General features: G+C 35.8%; 1 protein-coding gene across 3 annotated transcripts in view; it reads left to right on the top strand.

The window, feature by feature from the left end:
• The first annotated feature begins 11,520 nt into the window (after nt 1-11,520).
• The window catches only part of LOC149425158 (C-Maf-inducing protein-like), a 195,667-nt gene continuing 187,582 nt past the window's right edge, over nt 11,521-19,605 (top strand). The window contains exon 1 of one of the 3 annotated variants that reach the window (XM_089649523.1): nt 11,521-11,658. The gene's annotated coding sequence lies outside the window, so the exon portion shown is untranslated. Of the gene's footprint in view, nt 11,659-11,692; nt 11,723-19,605 lie in introns of those variants that run through there. The other 2 variants (XM_089649530.1, XM_089649536.1) reach the window with 2 other exon arrangements.

A 19,605-nucleotide genomic window follows, 5' to 3' on the forward strand; every position in this document is an offset into this window, starting at 1 on the left:
ACCTTGGACCATCAAATTTTTGCTAGCAGTCATAAGAAGGAGAAGAATTAGCAACCTACCTGAAGGATGACTTAGGAACATCGAATTAACTTGTTCATATTATGATTCTCTTATTTTAGAACTTTTTGTTCATATTCATCTCATGATTATTTTTCAAATTAATTTGTCCATATTTATATTATGTTTATTTTTCAAATTATTTTTTGTTTATATTATGGTTATTTAAAAAAAAAAATATTTTTTTGTTTATGTGTAAAAAAATAAATTCTTCCGTGCCCTGGCAGCATGTTCAGACTTTAGCCAAGAATCAAACCAACGAAAATGCCACTTGTATCTGTATTGAGTAATTGAAATATCCGACAGATGTCTCCCCTAAGGGCAATAATTGTGATTATATATACCAATACATTCAAATGAATTAGTTTATAAATAGGTTTGCAAGCCCATTTTCTTCCTCCTCTCTCTCTAAATAACGGATCAATAACAACCATGAAATAATTAAGGAATTCGAGGGTCGTTGTTTTTTGTTACCAGTGATGTGTGTTCTAAAGAATAAAACTTATCAATTATTTTTCTTGGTATCATTAATTTAACGAGGCCATTACTGTAACAGGAATGATGATTTTTCTAAAAATGCAACTTTATTCACATTTCGTTTCTGAATTCGATTTGAAATGTGATTCTCATCACGATTCTGCAAATTCAGCCTCTTTGCTATCATAGAGCCTGAAAAAATGGTTTTTGAAAGTAAGTTTTTAGATTCTCACGGCCAAAAGCATTTTTGTTGTTTGTTTTTGGGGTGTTATGCCGTGTTATGCGGGTGTTATACCGTGGGTGTGTTGCCGTGTCAAGTCATCATTTTTATGGGCGCTAATTTCAGACTTGGGTTCGTTCGTTAAAAACCATTTTTTAGGCTTTATGGTTCCAAACGGGCTGAAAATTCGGAATCGTGATGAGAATCACAGTCCAAACCGAAATCAGTCACAAAATCTGCATAAAGGAGCATTTTGGGTCAAGTCATCTTTTTTATGGGCGCGAATTTGAGACTTGGGTTCGAACTTAAAAAGCCATTTTTTCAGGCTCTATGGTACCAAACGGGCTAAAATTTCGGAATTTTTTTTATTTTTTTTTTATTTATTATTTATACCCGCTAAACTGCTCAAGCAGTTTGTAAGCAGGTCAGTTTATCATAATATATTATCAAAGCATACAAAAAGCGATAAATCACAATATTTAAAATAGTTACAGAAGAATTTAAATAAGAACTTAAATAATCACAAAAACAGAGCCATATATAAAAAAGAAACAATAGAATAACTTTTAACTTACTACAATACAAAATAATAAAATACAAAGACAGTCAGTTGTAACACAGGCAAATTACTCATATTCATATGTATATATATATATGCATAAGATTATAACAATATCAGTAAAAAAAAGCTTGATCTATTAACCATTTTTTAATTTTATTTTTTAATTCGGGGGTGCAATTTGATTGATTTTTTATGTCTATTGGAATCTTATTAAATATGGTAGGCACAAGATAAGAGAACGTCCGTTGTCCGTATTTATTTATAATTTTCGGAATGGACATACCTTCATTTCTATTGAATCTTGTGTCATATGTATGATCTACTTTTTCTTTGTATATTGAATCTGACGTTATGTTTTGACATATAATTTTTAACCATAATATTCCTCGAACAGATAATACGTTAACTGACTCATATAATAATTTTATATCTCTTCTTTGTGCATTAATACGTTTGTTTACCAAAAGCTTAGTCATGGAGTTTGGATTGATTGGACGTAACCTATATTTGTCTTGCAGGAGTTTCCCCATGACGTTATTCCGTATCTGATTGTAGATTCCGCTAGTGACAAATAGATTATTTTTAACGTACTTATAGGCATAAAATATTTAATTTTGTAAATTTGCCCCGCAATAGCTCGTAGGCGTTTGCATATGTTGCTAACGTGTGTATCCCATTTCATATGCGCATCTACAGTTATCCCCAAATATACATAGGTTTGTACCAGTTCAATGGTTCCACATTTACAGCACTGTGAAGAATTATGTATACACTCAGATGTATGCGACTTTATTATAGGCGTGATGGTGTATTTTGCATGTGGAGATCGTATATGCATAAATTTAGTCTTTTTGGAATTTATTATTAGGCCGGCATCATGTGACCATTTCTGTAAAGAAAAGAAATCATGCTGCATGAGTTTTATTGCAATAGATAAATCTTCATGCGAAATGACAAGCGCCGTATCATCAGCATAAACGTAATGCTTAACAAAGGTGAAAATTTTATTCATGAGTAAAACAAATATTATGTATAATGTTGGCCCGAGAATTGACCCCTGCGGGACTCCTGTCGTGATAAGAATCATAGTCCAAACCGAAATCAGTCACAAAATCTGCATAAATTAGCTGTTTGGGTCAAGTCATATTTTTTATGGGCGCGAATTTGAGACTTGGGTTCGAACTTAAAAATCTTTGGGGATCAATGGTGAGGCACGAAATAAAAAGCGGTCGTGAAGGTCACTGTGTTTATTGAGTCAGTTGCCGTGACGAGGAGATGATGTAGGACAAAAGTTGAATACTCCGGTTGCTGCGGTGATGTGCTGGTCAAGCGCGGGCCAGTGAGTCGACGCCGGGCGCTGTTGAGCGGGCCTCGATGACTGTCAGGCACTGGCGATCTGGGGAATCAATACTCCAGTGCTGACGGAGGCCGAAAGTGCGGCGGACCTTGTAGGCAATTGAACGGGAGCGGCGTAGGCCAGTGAGGATGCTGCGTGTCCTCGTGGTGGTCATGGTGGCGCGGAAGAAGCGCTGGTCAGAGACGCTGGAACCAGGGCGCTTTTAATCCGAGTAGCGCTTGCCAGGAACGCCGATCTGGACTAGGCGTTATGATGATGTCCCGATGGAGTCCATTAAGGTACGGGCGAAGCCGGGTACGTTGTCCTTCGCGCTAGTAAGAGGAGCGCGGGTGATCACTCGTTGAGCCTCGTTGACTGACGGCTGATAGATAACTGATTGACTGACTTGCTGCGTCGGGCATATTTATACTTCACGGCCGACGGCAACAGTAGGTAGATGGATGGCAACTTAATCCTAGGCACTCGCACAGTCTGTGTGTTTCACGAAGTTTCGACTGCGCAGCAATTATGCCTAGGTGGTTTACTCGAACCTTCTTGCGAATTCTCGTAATGTGAAAGACGGCCTGTGACTTATTGTCACCTGGTAGACAAGTAGGTGCTTGTAGTAAGTAGATTGCTTTGTTTACGATGCGATTTCGACTGCAGGTACATAATTCGGGAGTAGGTACTAAGTAGGTCGAGCGGCTTATTATTAATTAGTTGATCAAGTTTTTTCTCGACGCCACAACACCCCCTTCCCAGCAGCTTTGCTGAGGGCTGCGATAGAAGAAAATAGCTCGGAGACGAACGTGTTTTAAATTGTGACACTTCATAAAAAAAAAATTTGCAAAAGACATGTTCACAACACAGGCTGAAGATACACTCAGATAACCATGGTGGCACTATTATCCGCGCTTGTGCGGAGATGGTCTGATGCATGATGCTCCGTGGTGCCTTAACTGATCACCCATTTTAAGACGGGGTTACCGGTGAGTTGGAGTAACACTATCACGTCGGGCTGCAGAATTACGTCAGGCTGCAGATCACGTCGGGCTGCAGATCACGTCGGGGTCACCACTTTGGGGATCAGGTGAGAAGGCACGGAATAAAAGTCGAGTGGTGAAGGTCACAGTGTTTATTGAGTCAGTTGCCGTGACGAGAGTTGACGTAGGATAGAAGTTGAATACTCCGGTTGCTGCGGTGATGTGGTCCAGGCGGTAGTTGGCGACGGCGCGTTGGGACCGGGACTCGATGGCGGTCAGGCACTGGCGATCTGGGGAATCAATACTCCAGTGCTGACGGGAGGCCGAACGTGCGGCGAACCTTGTAGGCGGTTGAACGGGAGCGACGTAGACCAGTGAAGATGCTGCGTGTCCTCGTGGTGGTCATGGTGGCGCGGAAAAAGCGCTGGTGAGAGACGCTGGAACCAGGGCGCTTGTAATCCGAGTAGCGCTTGCCAGGGACGGCGATCTGGATAAGGCGCTATGATGATGTCCCGATAGAGTCCATGGTGGTACGGTCGAAGCCGGGTACTCCTTGTCCTTCGCGCTAGTAAGAAGAGCGCGGGTGATCACTCGTTGATTTAACTGACGGCTGATAGATGACTGACTGACTGTCTCGCTGCGTCGGGCATATTTATACTACACGGCCGACGGCAACAGTAGGTAGATAAGTAGGTCCTTGTAGTAAGTAGATTGCTTTGTTAACGATGCGATTTCGACTGCAGGTACATAATTCGGGAGTAGGTACTAAGTAGGTCGAGCGGTTTATTACTAATTAATTAATCTAGATTTTTTTCGACGCCACAAATCCATTTTTTCAGGCTCTATTGTACCAAACGGGCTTAAATTTCGGAATCGTGATAAGAATCACAGTCAAAACCGAAATCAGTCACAAAATTTGAATAAAGTTGCATTTTTAGAAAAATCATCATTCCTATGAGCGCTAATTTGAGACTTGGGTTCCAACTTTAAAATCCATGTTTTCAGGCTCTATTGTACCGATCGGGCTTAAATTTCGGAATCATGATAAGAATCACAGTCCGAACCGAAATCAGTCACAAAATCTGCATAAAGTTGAATTTGAAGAAAAATCATTATTCCTATGCGCGCTAATTTGAGACTTGGGTTCGAACGTTAAAAATCATTTTTTTATGCTCTATGGCAGGGCTTCCCTAACTGTGAGTCGCGACGCCCCGGGGCGCCGCACAGTGGGCTGAAAATCGCCTTTCATAGACATAGAGACTTGAATTTTCAAGGGTATTTTTTTTTTGCTAGAAATGGATTCTGCTGATCATTACTATGCTATAAAATGTCGTACGAAGCAATTGCGTGTACAAATGAAGAAGTTATAATTTTTTTAAGAAAAAATTGTATGGCGCTGACATTAAAAATGAGGCTATCTCTGGAATCATAAGGTTGGCCGTTCTATCCTTACACACAGATAATACTACTATTTATTTGTATTTTTTTGACATACTTCATATTGTGGCGCAAGGTGCGATTTTTTTTTTTAAATCCTCAAAGTTGAAAAAAACCCTTTTTAATGTTGATGATTCATTTTTATGCTTAAATGCTTTTAGGCTTGCAGTGTAAATAAAATATTGTAAACTTGACAAAGCATACTCATATGTAAAGCTTCGCCACAATACGAAGTATGTCAAAAAATACAAATAAATAGTAGTATGTGTGTAAGGATATAATGGTCAACCTTATGATTCCAGAGATAGCCTCATTTTTAATGTCAGTTCCATACAAATTTTTCTTAAAAAAATTATGACTTCTTCATTTGTACACGCAATTGCTTCATACAAAATTTTATAGCATATTAATGATCAGCAGAATCCATTTCTAGCCAAAAAAAATACACTTGAAAATTCAAGACTCTATGTCTATGAAAGGCGATTTTCAGCCCACTGTGCACAGTGTTTTGGCTTGAAGTGTAAATAAAATATTGTAAACTAGACAAAGCATACTCATATGTAAAGCATTTAAGCATTAAAATGAATCATCAACAAAAAAAAGATTTTTTTTCCACTTTATGATTTAAAAAAAAAAATCGCACCTTGCGCCACATTATGAAGTATGTCAAAAAAATACAAATAAATAGTAGTATTATCTGTGTGTAAGGATAGAACGGCCAACCTTATGATTCCAGAGATAGCCTCATTTTTAATGTCAGCGCCATACAAATTTTTCTTAAAAAAATTATATCTCCTTCATTTGTACACGCAATTGCTTCGTACGACATTTTATAGCATAGTAATGATCAGCAGAATCCATTTCTAGCCAAAAAAAATAACCTTGAAAATTCAAGTCTCTATGTCTATGAAAGGCGATTTTCAGCCCACTGTGCGTCGCGGGATCATCCCAGGGGCGTCGTGAGGCAATCTTTATAGCGTCTTCCACTCGCACACTTCGGAGCGACTGTCGAGTCGACCTCACCGTCAACACTTTCGACAGCAGAAGAAGATCAGTTAATAGAATTGTCCTGTGACTCCAGCCTTAAGCTGCAATATAATAAGGATAAGCTACTTGAATTTTGGAGCTCAGTTTTTCAAGAATATCGTTCCATCAGCACTGCAGCGTTAAGGGTTTTATTATTGCGACATCATACTTGTGTGAGACAGGTTTCTCTGCAGTTGCTGTAATTAAGAATAAGTACAGGTCAAAAATAAATTTAAAGGCAGAGACGAGAGTGGCGATTTCGAAACTTCAACCTCGTTTTGAGAAACTATTCTCAGAAAAGCAAGCACATCCTTCTCATTAATACCAAAGAAAAAATTTCTTTTTTATCTTTTTTGCTTGCTTCTATTTTTGTTTTTATGTTGTGTTCTTTATTTTTTAATAAAAAATACTATTTGGAGTTTTTCTGACAAATTGTTATTAGGTAACTTACCCATAGAGGGGCTTAGATTTTAAGTCACCGGGGGGGAGGGGGGGGGGGGCGTCGCAAAAATATGGCAACTTCCCAAGGGCGTCACAGTTTAAAAAAGTTTGGGAAGCCCTGCTCTATGGTACCAAACGGGCTGAATTTATGAAAAATGATAAGAATCATGGTCCAAAGCCAAATTATTCGCAAAATCTGCATAAAGTTCAATTTGAAGAAAAATCTTCATTCCTATGCGCGCTAATTTGAGACTTGGGTTCGAACGAAAATCATTTTTTTATGCTCTATGCTACCAAACGGGCTGAATTTTTGAAAATTGATAAGAATCATGGTCCAAAGCGAATTTAGTCACAAAATCTGCATAAAGTTGAATTTGAAGAAAAATGATCATTCTTATGGGCGCTAATTTTAAACTTTGGTTCGAACTTTAAAAACCATTTTTTCTGGCTCTATGGTAGCAAAGAGGCTGAATTTTCAGAATCGTGATGAGTATCACATTACAAACCGAATTTAGTAACAAAATTCTAATAAAGTTGCATTTCTAGAAAAAACATCTTTCCTATGTGCGCTAATTCGAGACTTGGGTTCGGTCTTTAAAAGCCGTTGTTTCAGGCTCTATGGTACTTCGGAATGGTTTTAAAAATCATGGTCCAAACCGAAATCATTCACAAAATCCGCATAAAATGTCCTCCCTGGAAAAATTACATTCTTATGGGCGATAATTTGAGACTTGGGTTCGAACTTTTAAAGCCATTTTTTCATGCTCTATGGTACCAAACGAGCTGAATTTTGGAAAAGTGATAAGAATCATGGTCCAAAGCGAAATTAGTCACAAAATCGGCATGAAGTTGCATTTCTGTTAAAATTATCATTCTTATGGGCCCCTATTGGTTTCGAACTTTAAAAAATGAATGATTTTGTGTCTCATTTTGGTTTGGACCATGATCATTCCGAGATCTCAGCCCGTTTTGTACCATAAAGCCTGAAAAAAGGGCTATTTATGCAGCAGAACTGACTGAAATTTTCGACATATTGTAGAATTTATGGTCTCAAGTTATTTCAGTCATAAATCTCAGTAAAATTACTTTTGAAAAAAAAATCTCACGAGCACAATAGTTAGCATTGGGTTTGAACTTTAAGCAGTTTTCTCAGGATATATGCAAGGGAACTGACAGAACTCGTATACTTACTAGCATTGATGGTCTTATGTTGAATCGATGAAAAAATCTCAATAAAATAAATCTTGTTAAAAAAATCATTTTTACGGGCTCAATTGCAAGACTTGTGTTCGAACTTTTAAAGCAGGATCATCTCAGGATGTGGGAAGCCGAACGGACTGAAATTTAGGACACTTGCTAGAATTGATGGTCTGAAGGTGAATAAATACAAAATATCAGTAAAATGAGAAAACTGCTTTAAAAGTTCGAACCCTGCAAGCATTGGGCCCGTGAGAACTTTATTTAACTGAGATTTTATGACCGAATCAACTTCAGACCATCAAGTCTACTTACTATATGTTGAAAATTTCAGTCAGTTCGGCTGCATAAATACTGAGAAAACTGCCTTCAAAGTTCGAACCCAAGTCTTGCAGTTGTGCCCGTGAGAATGATATTTTTTCTCCAAACTTCTATTTACTGAGATTTTGTAATTGATTCTTTTTTAGATCATCCATTCTAGTGAGTATCCAATATTTAAGTCCGTTCGGCTGCATAGATTCTGAGAAAACTGCTTTAAAAGTTTGAACCCAAGTTTTGCAATTGTGCCTAAGGGAATGATTTTGTTTTCAAACTTCATTTGACTGAGATTTTATTATTGATTCAACTTCCTACTATCAATTCTAGTAAGTATCCAAATTTTCATTCCGTTCGGCTCCATGGATCCTTAGAAAATTGCTTTAAAAGTTCGAACCCAAGTCTTGCAATTGTGACCGTTAGAATAGTGATTTTTCCTTAAATGCCACTTTACTTCGATTTTATTATTGATTCAACTTCACAACATCCATTTTAGTATGTTTCTAAGTTATTTCAAATACCCGACGGTCAGTTAGAGATGGTGCCTGCAATACTCTTAACCAAGACTAGATTCAAATTATAGCAGCACTATTTGAAAAATGATCGTCACAAATACCTTTATCCTCCAGAAAGGTAACAGTGCTACCGCAAATATCTACTTTAGATTTTGGTTTTTCTTTTATATATTCAATAATGTTATTATCCAATTTACAAAAAAAAAATGTTTTATCAAGAAGATAATAATAATCAAGTAGAATATTTGGGGAAAATGGTGAAGAAGAAATTAAGGAATTGGGTTAAAAAAGGAAAAGTGTTACAAGGGCGCATAGGCGTTGGCAGGGGCGTCATGTTGGGAGGGGCAGCTGCCTTGAAAAAATGGTTAACAAAAAAAAGTTTATAACTGGCACCAACTCTGCAAACACAATATTTTTATAATAAATATGACAAGTATAGTGCCTGACTCAGACGTAACGTGTTGTCTCGGTCAGGGCCATACATCCGTCTGGCCCTCGACCACTGGCCACTCGGTTACTAGCCGTTTAAACTATACAGGTTTTCATTTTAAACAACACACAACAAATTCCGTCTAAGAAAAATATTGCGCTCCACTGTTGAAATTGGCAACCACCTCTGGTATGGGGCCCCAAGATACCAGAAAAACCATTGACTCTATTTAATAGATTCCCATATCTTAACAAGCGGATTTCAATCTTTGTAGCACAGTCGTCTGGTAGGTATGCTGTTTTGTTCTACCGGTATTCAATGGTAGGGGCTCCGAGTAACTAGCGACATTGATCCTTTCGGTTCCGGTGAATAATCAACATATCGTCGCTGTTAAATCAAACCGGCATATATGCAAAAATGGAGATTTTGAGTTATTGGTGTCAAAAAATTTCTTTTTTTCCCTTCTATTTTTATCTTGAACCGGCATGTCGTATAGTTGAATAAAAATCTGTCAGATGGCGTTGGGCCGGTATGCATTTACGCGTGAATCGCCATTTTTTTTAGCAGAAGACAGACCTATTCCGCAATACGCCAGTTGCTTCAAAACTTTCAAGGGGGAAATGCGTCCATCATGTAAGTAAAACTGGATTATCTCACAATAGTACATTTTTATTACTACCAAATATGACTTATTGTATGACTTATTGGCAGATAATCCGGTTTGCACTTAACAAAAGCGTTTATAGCAGCCTCAACTAAAACAAACCGGCATATATGCCAAAATGTCTGACCCGGGTAAAATTTCTCCCGGTTAAAAAAATAAATTAAAATAGGCAAATTTAATAAAAAAACTTTAGCAAACTGAAAGATGCGAAACTGCGGTGAGGAATACGAGTCTAAAACCCGTGGAAGAGTGAACCAACGAAGCATGAAGCCTCCTTGCCACAACTGTAAACTCAAGTGTTCCTAGTCATTACTACCGATATCAAAGTTCTCGGGAGTATATCGATGGTGGAAAATCTATCGCCGATCACAGAGATTATCTAACAGAAAGAAAGGAGTCAAACCTTGCAGGAATCAGCTACTACCAGTACAGAGGTTTTTTCAAGTCATACAAACTTTCACACCGAAGAAAGATCAGTGTGATGTTTGTCTCATTTACGACGGCAACTTTTACTTCAAAACCTCCTACGGATCACATGCCTGGGAGGAGGCGAAGAAAAGGAATAAACGGGGCAATGGGAGCGTGAATCCTGTTCTGATGCACGCTTATTCCAAGAGACCATTGATGATAAGAAGAAAAATGGTATCCTAAAGTTAGTTACCGCCGGGATAATACCGTCAATTTATTCAGATTTCCATAAACGTTTGGGAAACTTTGAAGTTACCAGCAAAGGAAAGAGCAGTATTATGTTAATTGTTTATAAAAAAAATTGTGAAGCAATAAATTATTTTTTCATTGACAACATTGTCTTTTTTTATACCATAAACAGGTTCCAAAAGAAGAAGCCACTGTGACACAAATGCAAATATTACACTGATTTTAAAGCCATACTGGCATATCTGCATTTTACTCTTAATTTAAGCAATTTTCGATTTATTTGCAACTACTACTTCAATAAGCAGTATTCGTCTAAATTTTATTCATTCATAAGGTGGCATTGAGGTGAACCAAACGGACGTTAAAAGGAAAATATCATATGCGAAATCTTTAAAGCGCTCTGGTGAAAAACAAGCATTTCGCAGATATGCCGGTTTGATTTCACAGCGACGATATATACACGGTTGACATTTGTCACATGATAACGGGTCGCTTCTACGACTAGTTCATGAGTTCAACAGCTCGGCTCTTTGCAACGATTTGCCGGCATATGTGTTTCCTTCCTCCTACAAGATGGGTCTCTTCAAAACTTTTTATACGTATCTGACTAAGTACCTAGGTAGGGGTACCTACTGCATTTTTTCGATTCATGAAAGACAGTGTTCCTAGTGAAATAAAATCGAAATTCTCTCATACAACCTGATAAAAAAAACAAGTAATTCGTGGTATCAATACGAAATCTTTTAACTCAATAACTTAAATTTTAGGTAAAAATATGTAGGTACCTACCTACCCACATTCATTTTTTTGTTTAGGTGATTTTTGTGAATACAATAATGATTTCTGATTTCGAATACCTGATAACACAAATATAATAATAAGACACCATATTTTTGACCAAATTACTGATTATAGATTACAACGTAAGTAAAGTAGGTATATGAATATTAATGTAGGTACGTTTTATAATTATTATCCCGCCACATAAATTTTTGGTAGCCCGTTTATAATTTACAGCGATCTTCTTTACCAAGATGCGCTTTCAAATTTCCCCAACAGATGTCGCTAGTCTCCACAAACGAGCTAGCGCTCTTTCATACGGCTGACTTCAGATGGCAGTCGCGTCGCTCTATTTCGGTAGTTAGCTGTCAAACTGTTGGGTTCACGGCGTTCACGCTTCAGTCTTCTGCAATCTCGTGATGAGGTTGGTATGTGCCGCGTCCGCAAATTTTGTTATCGATAGAAATATAACAGTGGTACCGACTCACTGAATAATTATTTTGAACGTTTACGATCCACACACTGTTGGCATTGAGTGAATAATTCCTAATACACTAATAAGTAAAATGAGTGTTCAGTTTCTGTCCAATAAACAATGTTCTGCCCTTTTTTAGTCTAGGTCCATGTAAGTGTTCGTGTATATTTGCGGTACGCGCAAATACATTATAATTTCGTTACTACGGAGCAGTTGATCTAAATTGTAAATCCCATTTATAAAATAAGACAATTGTTGTTCACAGATGTTATTTGGAGCAATTAGAATAATTGTTGTCTGAAAGTTATTTGGCAACATTAAAACCTCAAAGATTGAAGAATTATGTTATATATCTCACAACAACATTGTTAGCTTTTCTAAATACTGATCGCGCATCTCCTATTTTCAGCGTTAAGGGTTGAAAATATCAAAAATTGTTGCATTTTTTTACAATGACCAACATGTGAATTATAATAATATTCGAGTAATTCGCATTATCTGGCGTTTAATTTAACAGTAACACCAATTTTATTACAAGTAATTCGATTTCGTTATTATTTGTAGGCGTATTTTTTTGACGTTAACCTGTAAACCTACCCCCATCTTATTTAATTAGTGAAACAATGTATTGTTTCCTACCTGGTCTATCAGCAGCCTGAAATGCTGGCATTTTATGAGAATTATTATATTTTTATTTTGCAGAGTGGTGTACAGGTTCTTCAATGAATGAGCACATCATGGGTCCTTAGACCAGTGATTTAATAATATAATCAAACTATATCATGCACGTGGTTATGTATTTGAATTACAACCTTTATATTATTGTCCATTTACAACTGTCAAATGCAAGATGTACCTACCTACCTTTTCAAAAGCAAGAGAAATATTTTCTATACAAAAAGTAGGACTCGAGATAAAAGATTTTTTCGGGTAAATTATGTTAACTATCCTTTGCAGAACCCTTTTGCAAAATTGTAAAAATAGTCACTAACAATTGTCCACCCAACGTCACATTTATACATCCCTAAGTAGTCACGGAGTAGTTTGGTAGGTACCTACATAAACTAAGTATAGTGTTGGGTTTTAGGAATAGCTCATAGTATTTAAATATTGCTTTCATTATGATTTTACGATGCCTTCGATTTAAATTTGGAATACTAGAATTCGTTACTTGACCATTTTTATAAAAAAACTTTCTATAAATGTCTTATAGGTTATAAATATTATGGTAGTTTGGATAAATACATATTTATCACAAAGTCATAATTAAATTAAAACCATTTATGAGTTGGGGACCCGGCGATTAATTAATACGCTGTATCATATCTATTTTTCCAGAATATTTTTGTAATCGAATAATGTTTCGTATTCACCCATAATTTGTCTCCTAAGATTCAACAATTTTCTCCCTCTTATCCTATTTTGGTCGTGGACCCATCACTTAAGCTGGAATCAACCTTATCTATTTCATACAATTACAATAAATAATATATTTATAAATTTATACATACATTTCAATAAAGAAAAAAAATTAAAATACTTTCCAAACATTTATGTTCCATTTAGCCCAATAAGCGCTTTACCTCACCTACAATCGCCTGACATGGGAGATCTCCATCCTATTTGAATTTCGCAAGCACAGTTTTCTATTGGAAATTTAAGCCTCGATTAGGCAAATATTTGGATCACGAAATACGCCCGCAAGTCTCTTCTTGTATTATTATTTATTCAATGATTTCATAGAAACCCAAAGTTGAATCGACTTCAACTTTCCTACTGTGAAATAGACCATATAATAGATGGTGGGAACATTAGAACGCCTCTAGGCGTCCCTTCGTGTTCCATAGAGACGAAAACACTGGAAATATATGTAGGTACCTACCTAGTACCTGCCTTCAAGGTGGGGGCATAGATTATCAAATTGAAACAAATTAAAATTGGAACACGTTTGATTATGAACCGATACATTCCAATAAATATATTTTCATTTTTAAAATATAAGAGATATAGAATACAAATCTTGATTGCAATTTTTATAAGTTTTTATAAGTCCATGCCTCAATCTTGTGTCCACGATTTTCACAATTAAATATTGTTGACCCAGCATCGTCTCCGGGTTTTACCGCGTATCGCCATTATTAAAACAAACTAATAATAAAATTCAATTGTTGATATCAATAAAATAATTCATGATTCTCGGAATGTCGGGCAACTGGGAATAACTTATCTGCTTTTCTTGCCAAATTGTAGTTTTATGACACACCTGCACATAAGAAACGCGTAAACAATAATATATTTTTTCAATAATACTCCTTTTTGTTATGATGGGCAAGAACCAGTTGCAATTTATTGACTGAAAATCACCCTTATTCAAATTACAAGCGCACGGTACCTATTTATTACCTAAACCAGAGATGGCCAACCTATTTCTCAAATTTCAATCCTTCAAACTTTTAGACACGTTGTCAAAGGATACTCTCTCTTCCTCACGTTTGAACTAAATCGTTAGTTGGACTTATGGTGGAAAGCGTCGGGTTTCCACCCAGGCGTCTCAGGTTGTTTATTGTTCATATTTCAGTTGTTTTTAAGTTCATCTTTGAAAGATATTTACGTTCGTTAAGTTGCTCTGTAGTAAGAACCCTGAAAAGATAAGGCGAATTTTAAAATTACTGTATATACTGAAATACCGGCCATAAGTCTGGCGATTAATTAATAAAATTAGTACAAGCCGCCATTTTTCTTGCATCCTGCTTGCAAACTCGCCAAAGTCAGGTTATGCGACGGGGATAGAGATAAATTCACCGCATGCATTAGCAAAAGACCAAATGTCCATGAGCAGATCGTTAAAGATCCATTTTCGATCATATTCATGTTTATAATTCCAAATTCAAACCTTGCCCGTATGTCATTAAAATTGTGTCGTGGGTTCGCCATCCCTGGTCGAAAGCAATGTAATGGATTTCGCATGTCGCATAACATCTCTTATGTAATACACGCGTGTATTTTTTGTCAAAATATTATTTAATTATAATTTATAGGCTCGACCACACGCCACTATAAAACTGTCCGGCGACTTGTAACAATCGGGAAAACTTAATGATTTGATGAAAACTTAACGCGAAACATAAACATAAATTGCATTTTAATATTTATTTGTACTTATACAAATCAACAGAAACTAAAATTGGCGTAAAGTTGCAACCTACGCGTAGGTAGGTACCCAAATAGTGAAAACATTTAAAAGCAGTTTGGCCAATCTATTCGTTGATTCTGGATGATTTTTTTCGTGCTTTTCGCATAATAAGAGTTCTGAAGGGTGACTCCGGTTCTACTTAAGGACAATTATTGTCCTCAGCCTTAAAACTAACGTATTTTTCGCTGTCCTCTTAGAGAACTGGAATCCCAGTTAACGTTAAAGTCGTTAATAATTTTAAGGTTAAGGACAATTCCTTACTTCAGAATCTACCCTCAATTCTCTCGGATGACAGTGAATTTAATTTTAAGGTTAATGACGATGCTGCTGTCATCTGAGAGAACTGGAATCGCAGTTAACGTAAAAGTCGTTAATAATTTCAAGGTTATGGACAATTCATTTTACTGGAATCTACCCCCAGTTCTCTCTGATGAAGGTTATGGATAATTCCGTATCCGTACAGAACCGGTATGTCCCACAAATTCTCAGGTGACAGAGAAAAAGTCTTTAATTTTAAGGTTAAGGACAATTCCTTATCCTTAAGTAGAACTGGCATCTACCCCCTGGAGTCGATTATCACTAGCTCCATGCACCAAATGTACAAAATTATTTGTGCCATTTAACTTCTTGTGAAGAAAAAATATTTTTCAAAAGTCAACGTACTTCATGGAAAAGCGAAGTCACACTTTTCTGTAAAGATCACGATTGTAGGCCACATTCACAGTCGAGTTTTATTAGCACCGTGCATTTCAGATTTGGTCCGGAATCCGACAGAGATGTTTCTAGTTCACACTACCCACGTGGGTGTTTGTTATATAGCCAATCGATTTTGCTAATAGATTTTTGTCTTTGGTGAAAAATCCGTAGTTCTTGAAGCTAGACGCATGCAGAGTATGCATCTAGTACTTTAATCTTATATTTTGTGGTTTAAATTTATATTATTTGCAATAGGTAGTTTGATTTATGCGGTTGATATTATAAAATTAATTGCATTCAATGTAGGAATCAAAACTGTGAAATTTGATTATGTTTGTAGTAAGTTATCTTAACCGTCACAAAAATCTGCATTTCATGAATGAACATGCTTCAGATCACATTGTTGAAGAATGTTAATTCCATCAGTTCCCCAGGGCATATCGTTCGTTGCTGCACGAATTGGCATTCCGTGCCAACCTATGGAAGACCATGATAATGCATAAACGAAGATTTGATCTTCAACTCTTTCTTTGCTGGAATCGAAAATCTGATCTGGAAAAGTCAAACACAGCGTTTGTAGCAGAGGTTGTTATTTGCTATGATACAAAGGAAAACCTTAGAAGTTCCCACCTATAAATTTCGACGAGGAATATTTTGCTTCAATGTAAACAGGTGTTTACTTCGAATATTAAGAGTTATCAAAAACAGGTTCGAACCTATTTATTTATTTTTTTTATTTGTTTATTCCATCTCACTATACATAAAACACGTTTTTTTCACATAAAAATCAACCTCGCCTGTATCGAGGTTAACAATTTACATTTAAGTGAAGCAAACATAAGAGTAATCACAAACATAAAGTAATTCTACATACAAACACAAAATATTTCAAAATTAAAGAAAAAATAAGTATTAGATGTGTTACCAGATGGGTAATTTGACAGTATAGTGTAACAATAATATTTGAACCATAACTAATCATTATTCATTATTCAAAAGAAGAAGCAAAGTAGATAATAAAGACAGGTAGGGTGACATTCGGTTTTTAGCAAATGGGACTTACTTACTAGCGGACCCGGCAACGCTTTGCTATTGCGAATATCTTGCCGGGCGTCTATTTATTTCATCATTAATTACTGTATAACACAAAGTTACTGTTAAAAAACTACTATGTATAGACTTAAATTCGACTCCGTGTCTCATTCTAGTGCAGAGATTCCTCGGGCGTCCCCGACTTCTACTATTCAAACCACTTCCTAAACACTCCTGACGCTTCTGAGAACAAATTTTCAGGGAAATCGGTCGAGTAGTTTTTGAGCCCACAGTATACAAACATACGAACATTGCACTTTTATATCATAGAAGATTTTCTTATAATACTCTCTTTATTATTTGTTTCTTATTCAATTCAAATCTGAACGAAAGTGTGTAATTTTAATCTTATAAGTTATATGTAGCTAGGGAGAGGAAGTTAAATTAATAGGGGAGGATGTGAGAAAGGTTGTAGAGTCTGTTTTGACTTCAGTAGTATATGTGAGAGAGACAGAAGATGGGGGAGATAGAAACACCTATATAACCCGCTGTAGTAGGTAGTTTGCACTATTTAGATACTAAACTCTGTAAAATATTCGTTTTTACAATATAACATTTTTTTATTTTTTTTTATTATATAAGTAAATTTTTGTTTATTTGTTACAATATATGATCAAATATTTCAAGACTCCTCTTCCATAGAAGCATTAGTTTGTGGCTGGAAATGGAGTGTACATTGTTTTATTACAGTATGTAGGTAATTAAAAATAAAATGATTTTAAACTTATTTGAAGAATGGATTGTTATTTAAGAAAACTAATTGAGATGAGTTATTCTTAAGATTAATTCAATTGGAAACATTTTTATTTTTTGTAAGTTTGTCTTTAAAATATTTTTTCACCGTGTTTATTATTTGGATGTTATCATTAATGTTTCTAATTTCTTCAGGTAGTCGATTGAAAAAAATTCTTGCCCGGTAAGTGTAATAATTTTGTGCAAAGGAAGTGTTTAATTTTGGGCATGGAAAAATATATTTAAGTCGAGTACGGTTTTCAGTTAGAAATTGATACTTGTCTTTTTCTTTTATGATTTGAATTAATGCATTTTTAGTATAAAGATCTTTAAATGAAGGCACTTGAAATTCTTCGAATAATCGATCCGTTGGGTAATCGGAAGGTTTTCTTAATATTATTTTAATTATTAACCTTTGTACCACTTCTATTGGAGTAAGGTTAGTTATACATTTATACATTCTTACATTATCAGCACCAAACCGTGTACTTTTAATATAAATATCTGTGAATCTCGGCCAGAAGATTAACAGAAAGTAATTTAATTTGCTTTATATTTCAAACACGAATACCATTATAACATCATTGAATAATAATCTTCGTCAACATTACGGAATGAGGAAAATATTTTCAGAACAATTAAATTGATTTACCTTTCGAAGATTCGTAACGCGATTGTTTAGAGTTATATAGTTTAATTGACTATTGTTCTTCGGAACAAACTTGCAATCGGCGTATTGACCTTGCTAAACGTAATGAGCACAATAACAATGCTGGCATGCTGTTGCTATTCTCGTTGTATCTGTCCACATTACATAACTGATGTAACATGCCGACCAGGAAAGGGACGGTTATATCATGTATTAGTTATTTTATATATTAATTGTACTACCCACATATATGTGGTTTATCGTTTGAAACCAAAGATGTATCATTATTTGAAACCTTGTTTGTTCGCTATATACAGTATATCAGGAGTACCCGACAAACTTTAACCAGTGATTCCTGAGTAAAGGCGATGCCATACGTGGTAATGCAAAATCATGTGTTTTTGGTTTGAAAATTTGGTCGCCTAGAAATGTTTCAGATGCTTTAATTAAATACTGCGAGTAGAATACATCTTGGCCTTCGAAATAATCGAGTATTTTTTAGATAAGTCTTTTATAAGCCCAGAAAAAAATAATGTATAAGGCCTATGAAAACTGCTTTAAAGTTCAAAATCTCCTACTTACGAACCCATTTTCGGTTATAATTTTGTAGTATAATGTGACAAATTAAGTTATTTATAAAATGATCTAAAAAAATTAAATATTTATGCCTGAACATCCACAAAATAAAATAAAAGGCACTTTTGGGCCATGTTTTTTTCTTTCATAAATAAACAGGCGGATGGTGTTAAGCCTGAATTTAAACCTTATCACCATCTACGTAAGGGGTGTTATTGATAACGGCTCAATTTAAAATATTACACGACGTAGTGCATCGCCTTGATTCGGAGTAAAAAATGTAGATGACACTTTGGTCTACGGTGACTTTTTCGCTTAAAAACATTATAAAATTATTAAGTATTGGACAGTTAATATCGAGGGGGATATGATGAATATGAACAAATTATTTAAATAACTCAAATTAAGAACCTAATCAACTGTTTTGTGGATATTTTTTTCCATATCCCACAACGTAAATAATTGCATTTTATAGAAATTAGGATGAATTAGATGTTTAAAAAAATATTCGTATGTATGTCCAGCGATTCTGAAATTTTACTCAAAAAAATATTATTCAACGTGTCACCCTGTCTGCAACAGTGTGCCACGTGGTATGCGCCGTCCCTTTCCCGCATTAGACAAAATGGATAGTGAGGGGACAGAATGCAGTGGCGACATGTAAAAAACACATAGTACCTATTAGAGCAACATCGCACTTTTACTCCAAATAAGCCTGCGAATCATCGCTCGTCTATTGAATACTTTGAATACCTGGTTATACCATGAAAGATTGTGCACCGCACAAAAACTTCAAACTTACGTATTGGAAGATCACTGCGGATCTGAAGTTAGCCCGCGTGTTAATGATTGTCCTAATCAGTCGTCCAGTTATCAAAAGATTTCGGCTTTTTATTTTTCTTCTAAGATTTTCTGATGCCTATAATAAATATAGTTTCAGCATTTAATTTGTATTATACGAACGAACAGATTATTTTGGCTTACGGTTTATCCGGTCCCTCTCTCTTCAATACACTAAAACTAAGTACAGGTAGAAGGCTTGATATCGGAATTTTCCCATAAAACTATCGATTTTATCGGACACACACGTGTCGT

The sequence above is a fragment of the Hesperophylax consimilis genome, chromosome 3 (genome assembly GCF_061612785.1).
Source record: "Hesperophylax consimilis isolate HC1 chromosome 3, BYU_Hcon_1.0, whole genome shotgun sequence".
Classification (NCBI taxonomy): Eukaryota; Metazoa; Arthropoda; class Insecta; order Trichoptera; family Limnephilidae; genus Hesperophylax; species Hesperophylax consimilis.